Source organism: Microtus ochrogaster, unplaced genomic scaffold (assembly GCF_000317375.1).
Source record: "Microtus ochrogaster isolate Prairie Vole_2 unplaced genomic scaffold, MicOch1.0 UNK19, whole genome shotgun sequence".
Classification (NCBI taxonomy): Eukaryota; Metazoa; Chordata; class Mammalia; order Rodentia; family Cricetidae; genus Microtus; species Microtus ochrogaster.
In genome coordinates, this window is record NW_004949117.1 from 5,294,134 (window position 1) to 5,304,295 (window position 10,162).

The 10,162-nt window shown below is 40.0% G+C and overlaps 1 protein-coding gene across 28 annotated transcripts in view; it reads right to left on the minus strand.

The window, feature by feature from the left end:
* Positions 1-10,162, minus strand: part of Rims2 (regulating synaptic membrane exocytosis 2) — a 392,861-nt gene that overhangs the window by 348,325 nt on the left and 34,374 nt on the right. Inside the window, exon 1 of one of the 28 annotated variants that reach the window (XM_026789458.1) lies at positions 3,714-3,768. The exons of the other annotated variants lie outside the window; for them this stretch is intronic. The gene's annotated coding sequence lies outside the window, so the exon portion shown is untranslated. Of the gene's footprint in view, positions 1-3,713; positions 3,769-10,162 lie in introns of those variants that run through there. 28 annotated transcript variants of the gene reach the window in all.

Here is a 10,162-nt window from a genome sequence, read left to right on the forward strand (position 1 = left end):
ACTACTGTGGACTAACTGGTCACCCTGTGCTGTTAGCTATCAGACTACTGTGGACTAACTGGTCACCCTGTGCTGTTAGCTATCAGACTACTGTGGACTAACTGGTCACCCTGTGCTGTTAGCTATCAGACTACTGAAACAAGAGACCCCAAGGAGCTGGAATCTTCCAGGAAACGCATGCTAAGGGAAAAGAAGTTAAAGTTCTGCTGCCAGCCTTGTCTACAAGTTTTGGGTATAGACTGAAGCAGAGACTGATGGGTAAGATAAGCGAGACCATAACTGCCTAGCAACGTATACCTTTCGCCCTCTGTTTACATCTGCGCCTCTTGTTCCCCACTGGACTGCTTTGCCTGGCCCTCTTCCTCATACAACCGCACTGACCCAATCCCTTCTCTGCTCTTCACTACCACTGTCACGGGCCGGCACGCTGAGAACGACGGTCAAGTCTGTCTTCATTAGGGCTGCCATAACACGGTGTTTGTCCCTAAAACTTCCAGTGAGGACAGTTTAATAAAATAATACACATAAGGTACAATTCCCCGCTGCTCTGTGCGCTTGGTTCCTGCTGAGCTCCTCTCCACATGCCAGTGCCTCATTTCTCATTCTAGGCTTAATCCAGTCAGAGATGCATTAAATATGAACCCCACTCATCCTGTCATATTTAACTACTTAAAAGTCTAACCCATCACCCATTGCTAAACCTATCATTAATCAAAATGCACCAGATTATTGCTTCACCGTTTGGCAAGAACTGGAGGGGAAGAAGCAGACCAGATGGCCCGAGTTTACCATTGCCTCCTGGAGCCTAGCCAAAAGCTAATGTTGAATTTGGCAAACCTATGTTGGTACTCAAAGCATCTCATTTGAATGTAATCAACTCAGTAATGAAGTTAAACAAAACAGTATTAAAAATCCTGGTGATACAGTTGAGCCTGGTCTGCCACTTAAAGAATGAATCATCGTATTCTACACAAGATTCTGATATTTCCTAACACGGGAGTCAAAACTGAGACTGGAGGTTATTAAATAATGTCGAAATAATTAAGGACAATTGATACCCTGCAAGTAAGAAAGGAGGAAGCATTTATACCACGAGTCCACACGCCTAATCCCTACTACAGCTAATTCTCACAACACTGGAATAATATTTATAATATATAATATATTATATAATATACGTTATAACATTATTATATGTAATAACATATAATATAATAATATAATATATAATTCTATATTATTATAAGTAATATTTATATAATATATACAATAGTATATTATAATAATTCTCACATACTGGGACTACAGGCACATAGCACATAGCCTATAATCAAAGATATCTAAACGGTGTCTTTGGTCTGAAATAAAGCTCTTTCCATTGTAATACAATTTATCAACCACTTCCTATATGATCAGTTTCTCTGTTCCTCTAAAAGAGTATTGGCTATTCTGGGGTCTTTGCATTTCCATATAAATCATAGAATCAATTTGTCATTTAATGCAAATATTTCTTGTTTACATTTGCTACATTTTACTAAAATTTTCAACAAGTTAAAAATTAATTTGGGGAGAATTTGCATTTTAACAGCATGGAGACTCCAATCTACTAACATTACTATTCTGTAATTTCTCTAAATAAAGTATCATAGTTTGGGTACTGACAGATTAAAACCTTTACTTAAGATTTCTTTCCACTCATTTGATGTAAATCACACATGATACACTGATTATTTCCAGGTGGGATTTGTTTGTTTGTTTAAGATTTATCTCATTTATTTTGAATGATGTGTAGGGGTATGTTTTCCTGCATTTGGGAACTACACCTGAGTTTTGGTGTCTATGGAGGCCGTAGGCAACAGATGCCCTGGAGCTGGAGTTACAGACAGTCATGAGAGGCCTGATGTGAATGCTGGAAACCAAATTTGGATCCTCTGGAAGAGTAGTAAGTGCTCTTAACCTCTGAGCCATCTCTCAAGCTCCTCACATGTTGTTTTTAATATAGAAATATATTCTTTTCATAAATATTGACTATATCATGAAGCCTTGATAAAGTTCTTAACTTTAAAAATGTATCTGTACTTTTAATAATTTACTGCATACCAACATGTGTTAATAAAAGCTGTATTATTTTTCCCAATCTCTAATTAATGCATTTCTCTTCTGACCTTTCTGTACTGGTGAATATTCAGTAGGAGCAGTTTTTTGTATTATTTTGTATCTAACTATATTTCTATCAATATAGCCAAAACTACTTTGCTGAGTTATTTTTAATCAAATGTCTAATATATTTATCCAGTCCATCCCCTGTATGTAAAATGATGTCACCACAGTTTTCTCCACCTTTATTCTGTTAATTGTGTCAATTCCACTGATTTTCACTAGCTTACAGTTCTTGGAAATGTGTAATTTGCATTCTCTAATACTTTAATTTCTTGTTATTTTTCTACCAATTCCTGCCTTCCGATATTTACACTTACATTTATATTTATATACACAGCAGATAAGTAGAGTCAGACTTTTATCCAGTCTGCCAATAATTTAAAAAATGTATTTATATTTGTTCAATTATTTGATTTGAGATCATGGGTCGGCCTAGAATGCACAGCAAACCATCCTACCTCATCATCCTACCTCATCATCCTACCTCATCATCCTACCTCATCATCCCAAGGGCAGATTACAAATGTGCACCACCGTGCCAGGCAATACACTTACATACAGTTTACTAATAAATTTGAGTTCAAAACTATTTTACTACTTGTCCATGATTATTTTGTCTCCTTTTCTTATCCAGTTGATTGTACTTTTCATTCTTGTATTTTGCCACTTTAAACAGATTGATTTTCTAAGCGAGCACCTAAGAACTCCATCATCAGAGTTTTGTGTTATATTGTTTCTTAGTTTCAGTTTTACGATCTTGTCTCCTATATGCTTGATCATTTTTCGGTTTGCAAGACATAATATTTTTAACAATTTTTTAAAATGTATTTGTTTTATGTATATGAATGCTTTGCCTGCGTATGTCTGTGCACCTTGTGTGCCTAGTGCCCACAGAGCCCACAAGACGGTGCCAGATTCCCTCAAACTGGAATTAGGGATGGCTGCAAGTCACTATGCAGCGCTAGGAATTAAACCCCAGTCCTCAGCCAATGCCCTTGACCCCTGAGCGATCTCTCGAGCACTGATATTATATATTTATTAGTAGTAGACATTTTTGAGAGTATGCATGAAACTATATTCTGCCAGGAAAGATTCAGCCTGCTTTGACTGGTGAGTAGATTCGTTAACAATTCTGGACATCTATAATCTAATCAAGATTAGAGTTCAGCTTTGTTGTATAAATGGACTTGTTTTGTTGAAATTGGGTCTCAGGTAAACCAGGCTGGCTTTGAACTCATAGGATGATGTTGAGCTCCTGATCCTCCTGCTTCTACATCACGAGTGCTGCAATTACAGATGTATACCGCCATTGACATTAGATGGCATTAGACCATTCTTTTTCTGATTCGTCCTTAACACTAAAGAGTAAACCTTCAGTTCCAAGCCCAAAGCTTGGGGATTAGCTCGTCTCCATGTCAGTAAATCCTACCCAGACTAGCTGTATTAGACCAAAGTCCTTATTATGTCAAAGCTCTTCTGAATTTCTCAGGCTCCTGGCCAACTTTACTGGACACACATTCCCATAGGGGAAAGAAGCCTCAAACCCAGCTCACCTTTTAGGTCTCCTTCTTCTCCATGGTCTTGTCCCCACAGCCGTCACTGCTGGGTTAGCTCTCTGACACTCTCAAACAGATGGGTTCTATATTTGATCCAGTTTCTAGTTGCTCTCAGTAGAAGGGTTAGTCCAAATTGCCTAATCCACCATCATCAGAAGTGCACCTCTCAACTTTTCTCATCTGTAAAATGAGGATAATAATGACAACCTCCTCACAGGTACTATGAAAAGAGATCAGAGTGTCAGCTACATATCAAGGGCACAAGCACCTTGGGCCGTAAGTTCGAGCTACCTACTACTAATCTAAAATGGCCTTGAATAATAAATAGCGTGTGATTTTTTTTTTGCTTGCCTAGTAATCATTCCTTTAGATTTCAAATTATCTTTGAGAAGATAGTAATAGGTTATTAAATAGTATTTAGTTATTAAGTACAATAACATTGTAGTTTTCTCTCCAATTGTCTAGATTTTCTCTGTCTAAGGGTGGACAACTAACCCAAACTAGACCAGACTATCTATTCTCTGATATCATGAGCGTGAAGCAACAGATGCTGGAGCTGGTCAATACAAGAAAGAGGCAGTACTCTGAAGACACCATTTATTAATTTTATAAACTAGCTATTCAGACCTAACCCTTTAATTCGTCTTTTCCAGGGCATAGTTATTCAACTTTTCTGAGATATAATGAACTTATAAAAAACATATTTTCTACTTGAAGTTAAGCAAAGTCCTTGTGGTAGTTTGAATGGAGAATGGCCACCATAGACTCGTGTGTTTGAATGCTTTGCCCAAAGGGAGTGGCACTATTAGGAGGTGTGGCCTTGCTGGAGTAGGTGTGGCCTTCTTGGAGGAAGTGTGTCACTGCGGAGGTGGGCTTGAGGTCCTCCATGTTCAAGCCACACCCACTGTGACACACAGTTTTCTTCTGCTGCCTGCAGGTCAGATGTTTTCCTCTCAGCCCCACTCCAGCCCCCATCTGTCCACGAACCACTGTGTCCACACATGGACTGAACCTCTGAACTGCAAGCCAGCCCCAATTTAAATGTTTTCCTTTATAAGAGTCTCCCTGATCACAGTGTCTCTCCACAGCAACAGAAGCCACCCTTTGGTTTGTTTGCTTTGACTATTTTGCGATAACGTCTCACTCTGTAGCCTGGACTAGCCTAAACCTCTCGGCAGTCCTCTGGCCTCAGGCTTCAAATGCTGCGATTACAGACTTGATTGAAAGATCAACTTCCATTCCTTGAAATTAAACACTCTAAACTAAATATTCAGTAGAGAATGTTGTCACTTTCAAAGTTTTTCTATTAGCCCATATATTTTTATCAGTTCCTTTGAAGAAATCAAAATAATAAAAGGTCTGTTTTTGACATTCAGAAAACTAGCCAATTTTCTTTAAGTTTATTTCTACTGTATGATCAAAGAAGCACAGTTTATAGCTGCTTCCTGTGCTCCGTTTGTTGTTCTCAGCTCTGTGCCTGCTTCCCACCCCTCCTCGGAAGGCTAGGAGCTGTCCGCTACCTCCTGAAACACTCCCTGGTACCTTATGTCTAGTTACATCCTGCTCTGGAAAGCACTGATGAAACTGGATGATGGGAAAAGATAGACAATTGTATTTTCTTTCTGTTCCTGGTTTCTGCAGGGACAAGGACAATATTCAGGGAACTCGGGAGAAGACTGCTCACGGGCTACAGCTCCAGTGGCAGCAGCTGTACCAGCTACCACACACCTGGACAAGCTCCACAGGTGATCCCACACCAGGTCTCTGACTATGGCATTGCACAGAAGTCGTGTGGACCATTACGGGGGAGGGAAGGGCTGAAGAAGGGCTCAAGAGTGCTCTCTACTACTTCTTCAGTTTCCCGGGTGCATCTTATTTCAACAGAAACACGTAAATCCTATTCAACAAAAGCCAACATGCACACCTTGAATTAACAAGTAGATGTATCTAGGCTCATGTATCTCAGCCTCAGCGCTACTGACGTCCTCAGCTGCTCTTCCATGCTGTGGAGCTGTCCATGTGTTGGCTCATCCTCAGACTCTCTCCACCACTTGCCACTAGCTCATCTGACCCAGATGAGCCCAAAAATGTCTCCAGAGAAGCAGTTACTAGGATCACAGGCAGCTGTAGCAGGGGCAGCAATGGGTAAATGCAGGGCCCAGCATCTTCTGAGGTGAGTCTAGTACACGACTATATGGACATCTTCTGAGGCGAGTTATCCACTGACTACAGGCTGTCTAAAGCCATAGAATGCAGCTCCCCAGGTAACAGCAGCAGTACAACCTCAGCGGGACAGCATTTACATCCACTGGTTTGAAAGCTATTCCTTTCTTCCTCCCCAGACGAGGAGCACTGTGGGCTTCCTGTGATGGCGGTCTTTTCAGAAAATATGCAAACGATTAATACTTCTGTTAACTAATTCTCCGTGTTAAACTTTCTTTGGCTGTAATATTTGGTGCAGTTTTATTGTCTTTTCCACGGGGTTTTTGTATTCTTAATTACACAACTCAGTGGCACAAAATCTCCATTTCTATTTGTGATTTTTCTGCTTCTTGCCTTCCTCTCTCCTCTCACGTCCCCTCCCACCTCTTATATTCTCTTTATTTTCTTTTCTCTTGCCCTATTAAAAATACCAATAGTATTTATGTCATTTTAATGACACTCAAAGCAAAAGACATCTGATCATCCTAAGTTTAAATAATCAGAAGTTCAATCACAAAAAGCAAGGATTTTCTCAGAAACTTTCTTAAGATAAAATCTCATTTTTATAATTGTCAAACCTAGAATTTTTTATAAATACTACAATATACACTTGAGCTAAAAAAAATCATCTTAACTCCAAAAATTAAATGTAAGCAAATTTTTAATTGAGATAGAAATTAAAATGTGTACCTTTCTTTTTATATATATTTTTTTTTTATTTTTTTTTCTTTGTTGTAGATTAGTTGGTTTAGTTTTGGGGGTTTGGATTTTGGGTTTTGTGTGTGTAGGTTTTTAGTGGTTAAGAGGATTGGTGGGTGGGTGTTTTGTTTCGTTCTCGGTCTCTGGTAAACCAGACAGCCTACAACTTACTATCCAGACCTAGAGGCTTTGAATGGCAGTATTTCTCCCGCCTCTGCCTCCTGAGTGCTAAGATTACAGATGTGTGCACCATGCCCAGTTTGCCTATCTTTCTTTAGATTTATTTCCTATGTTATTTCAACTGCATAGCACCAACATACAAGCAAAATGGTAAGCCTAATAAATGTTTTACAAAATACCAAAAAATTAATGTCAAAATATATTAACTCATCTAAAGTTTAAAAAAAAAAAAACTATTTACTTGGGAGCACAAACCGATGTCACATTATTCAAGAGTGAACTACTGTGTGCGTGGGTTCTGCTCCTCTCCTGCTTCATTCAAACACTGCCCATGACCACTGCCCACACCTCTCACCTGCTCTCCACACATGGCCATTGTATTCAGAAGAAGATCAAACCCTGTGCTGTGCCCTAAGGCTCTCTGTCCACTCCAGTCCTTGCCTCCTGATCCATTCTCAGTTGATCTAGTGGTCACAAACGTGCAAAGCGAAGTGTGTGTGTGTGTGTGTGTGTGTGTGTGTGTGTGTGCGCGTGCCTGTCTGTCTCCCTCTATAAAACGCCACACACACACACACACACACACACACACACACGTGCCCCTCTTCACCCTTGAACAGGACTACCCCATACCCTTCCATTCCTCACATGCTTTCTGGTCTAAGAACCCATCTCTTCCTCAGGAGGTCAGTCCACCCATCTTCCCCAGCTAACTATCAGGGAGGAAAAGTGGAGTGTGCAGAGTTTGAGGAGTTCAGTGGACTGGAAAAGCGTAGGCCATCTGTGTTTTCCTCCCTAAGGCTAAGGGAAGAGTCACTGCCCCTGTGTGCTCCCCATTCTCTCCCCTTCACGTGCCATACCCACTCCTCAGACACACACATTCATCCTTATCCTGGTCACACAAAAATGATTGCTTCTGCCTTATATCAAGATCAGCTATTAAGATATCCTAATACAAAATATATAGTAAAATTTCATTTTACTATACTCCTTTCTTTCTAATATCAATGTCTTAAAATTCTGTAAGCAAGTTGTGTGTAATTCTTTCAGGTGATCCTTACTGAGTGCCTGTGTCTGTCAGACACTATGCTGAGCTCCAGAAACTGTCATAGCACACAATTATCACCTTCATTCTTTACAATATGTTGTCATTGATTGACAGTCTGTCTCCAGGTACTGCTCAAGGTCAGAATTTTATTAAAATGCCAGGGTCCTTTTATTATTATTTACTATTTGTAATACATAGTTGATTATTATTTTCACATATGCTAAAGACTATGGAGATATTAGAAAGTAGGAAAAATAGATACTCAAAGAAAAATATCATCCACAAACACTAAAAGTATTCACCAGAGAAATTAGGAAGACTATAAATGGCACCAAGTTCACAGTTTTGCCTTAGCCTAGACCTCTTTAGTACCACAGTAGGGTACATGAATAAACCGTGCATTTCTGATATGATACAAGAATCACAACTATTTCATGTTGTGATTACTCTATCTTCAGAGGGTCTCTGTGTAGCGCTGGCTGTCCTGGAGCTCGCAATGTAAACCAGGCTGGCCTTGAACTCACAGAGATCATCCTAGTGGGATTAAAGCTATGCACCACCATGCTCCAAGAGGATTTTTTTTAATCATCAAATCACTCCAATTCCTTATGAGCCCAGGAAAAAGAATAGCTGAAATTATAACTGAAATTAATTTTAATATCAATCCAATTTATACGAATCTTTCTCCTAAGCAGATGCACCAAACGCTTATTCACAAGTTAGTACTATCCAGATCTAGTAAACTACAACCTAAGATCACAAGTTAGCACTATCCAGATGTAGTAAGCCACATCCTAAGACCATCAGGAATCCCCTAAAAACAATGAAATTCTATTGAAAATAATTTACAGAAAAAACATATCAGCATCCGAAATATAAAACAGTAATGGAATGCTTTATTTAATTAATTAATATGCATAAGGTTCCAAGCCAAAAGGAACAGGAGAACCCAATACAGCAGAATAGAGGAAAAATACTTTAACATATGATATTACAGATTTCTCTTTAAGAAAAAACTGTATTCATTTGTAAAAATATTTGATGCTATTAAAGAGTTAAAGAAGAAACCTAAGAAATATCTGAAACATTGCCTGGATTCCTGACAAAAAGTGAAAATTCCCTTAGTGAAGGTCAAATCCCTCAAAGCAGATAAATCGTGCCTAGATTCTTGCTTCCTCTCACCTCACCTAGTCTCACTTTACAAGCCCGACCTTCGTAGAAACAAAGTAACTTCAGGGGGGTGGAGAACACCAGAATGGCGACCCAGTAGCTAAAAGAGACAATGACTAATATTTTAACATGTATTATATGTCCTTGCACGCCAATACATAGAGCTCACACTCTGGCACAAGCCTGTGACACAAGTGTTCTATTTTGTTATTGCTACTGCTTCCCTGTCTGTGACAAGGTCTTACAGGACTGGCAAGTCTCCTCGTGCAGACAGTAGCTGAAGCTGACCTTTAACTACTAACGGCCTGCCTCCACCTCCCTAGTGCTGTGAAGCAGACATTCTGCTCTTCAGTGTCAACGTGAGACAAAGCACAAGAGTTGAGGGACCAACTCTTGCTCAAGCTCACAGGACCAGAAACAGACCAACAAGAATGACCACAGCTGACACATAGCAAAGCTGTGTTCTGCGTGCATACACACACACACAAACACACACACACACACACACAGTCCCTTGACTCCTAGAAACCAGAAGGAAGCATAGATTCAGATAAAAACTGTCCAGCATTATTTGCTGTTATAAAAGGCCGGGGCTGTAGATCAGTGGTAAAGCCTCGCCTAGAATGCCTGAGGGCCTGTTTAATCCTTACATAGGAAAAGAGGATCAAGCTGTTTACATTAATTGATTTAGGTTTGCCTTAGAAATTTCTATTGAACCAGATGAAAGCCAGAGTTTCTAAATGGGAAATTTTACCAGAGCTGCTACCTCTGTAGCAGCAATGCACGTGATGCCCTTAAACAGAGGCAGGCTGGAGAGATGGTGCAGCAACTAGGAGGACCCAGGGGCCAATTCACAGCACCTCCATGGTGGTTCACAACCATCCCTAACATCAGTTCCAGAGGATCCAGTGCCATCTTCTGACCTTAACATGCACAACTTAACATACGTACGGCCCTTAGTTCAGCAGCCTACGAGCACGTGCTGAGGTCAGTGTGCAGAACTTAGACCTGCAATCCAGAGTTTCTAAGTGAGGGGATGATACCGCTTAGCTGTGTAGAGATCAGAAGAGGAACGGTACAGAACTAACTCTGCTAGAAGGAACGGCACAGAACTAACTCTGCTAGAAGGAACGGCACAGAACTAACTCTG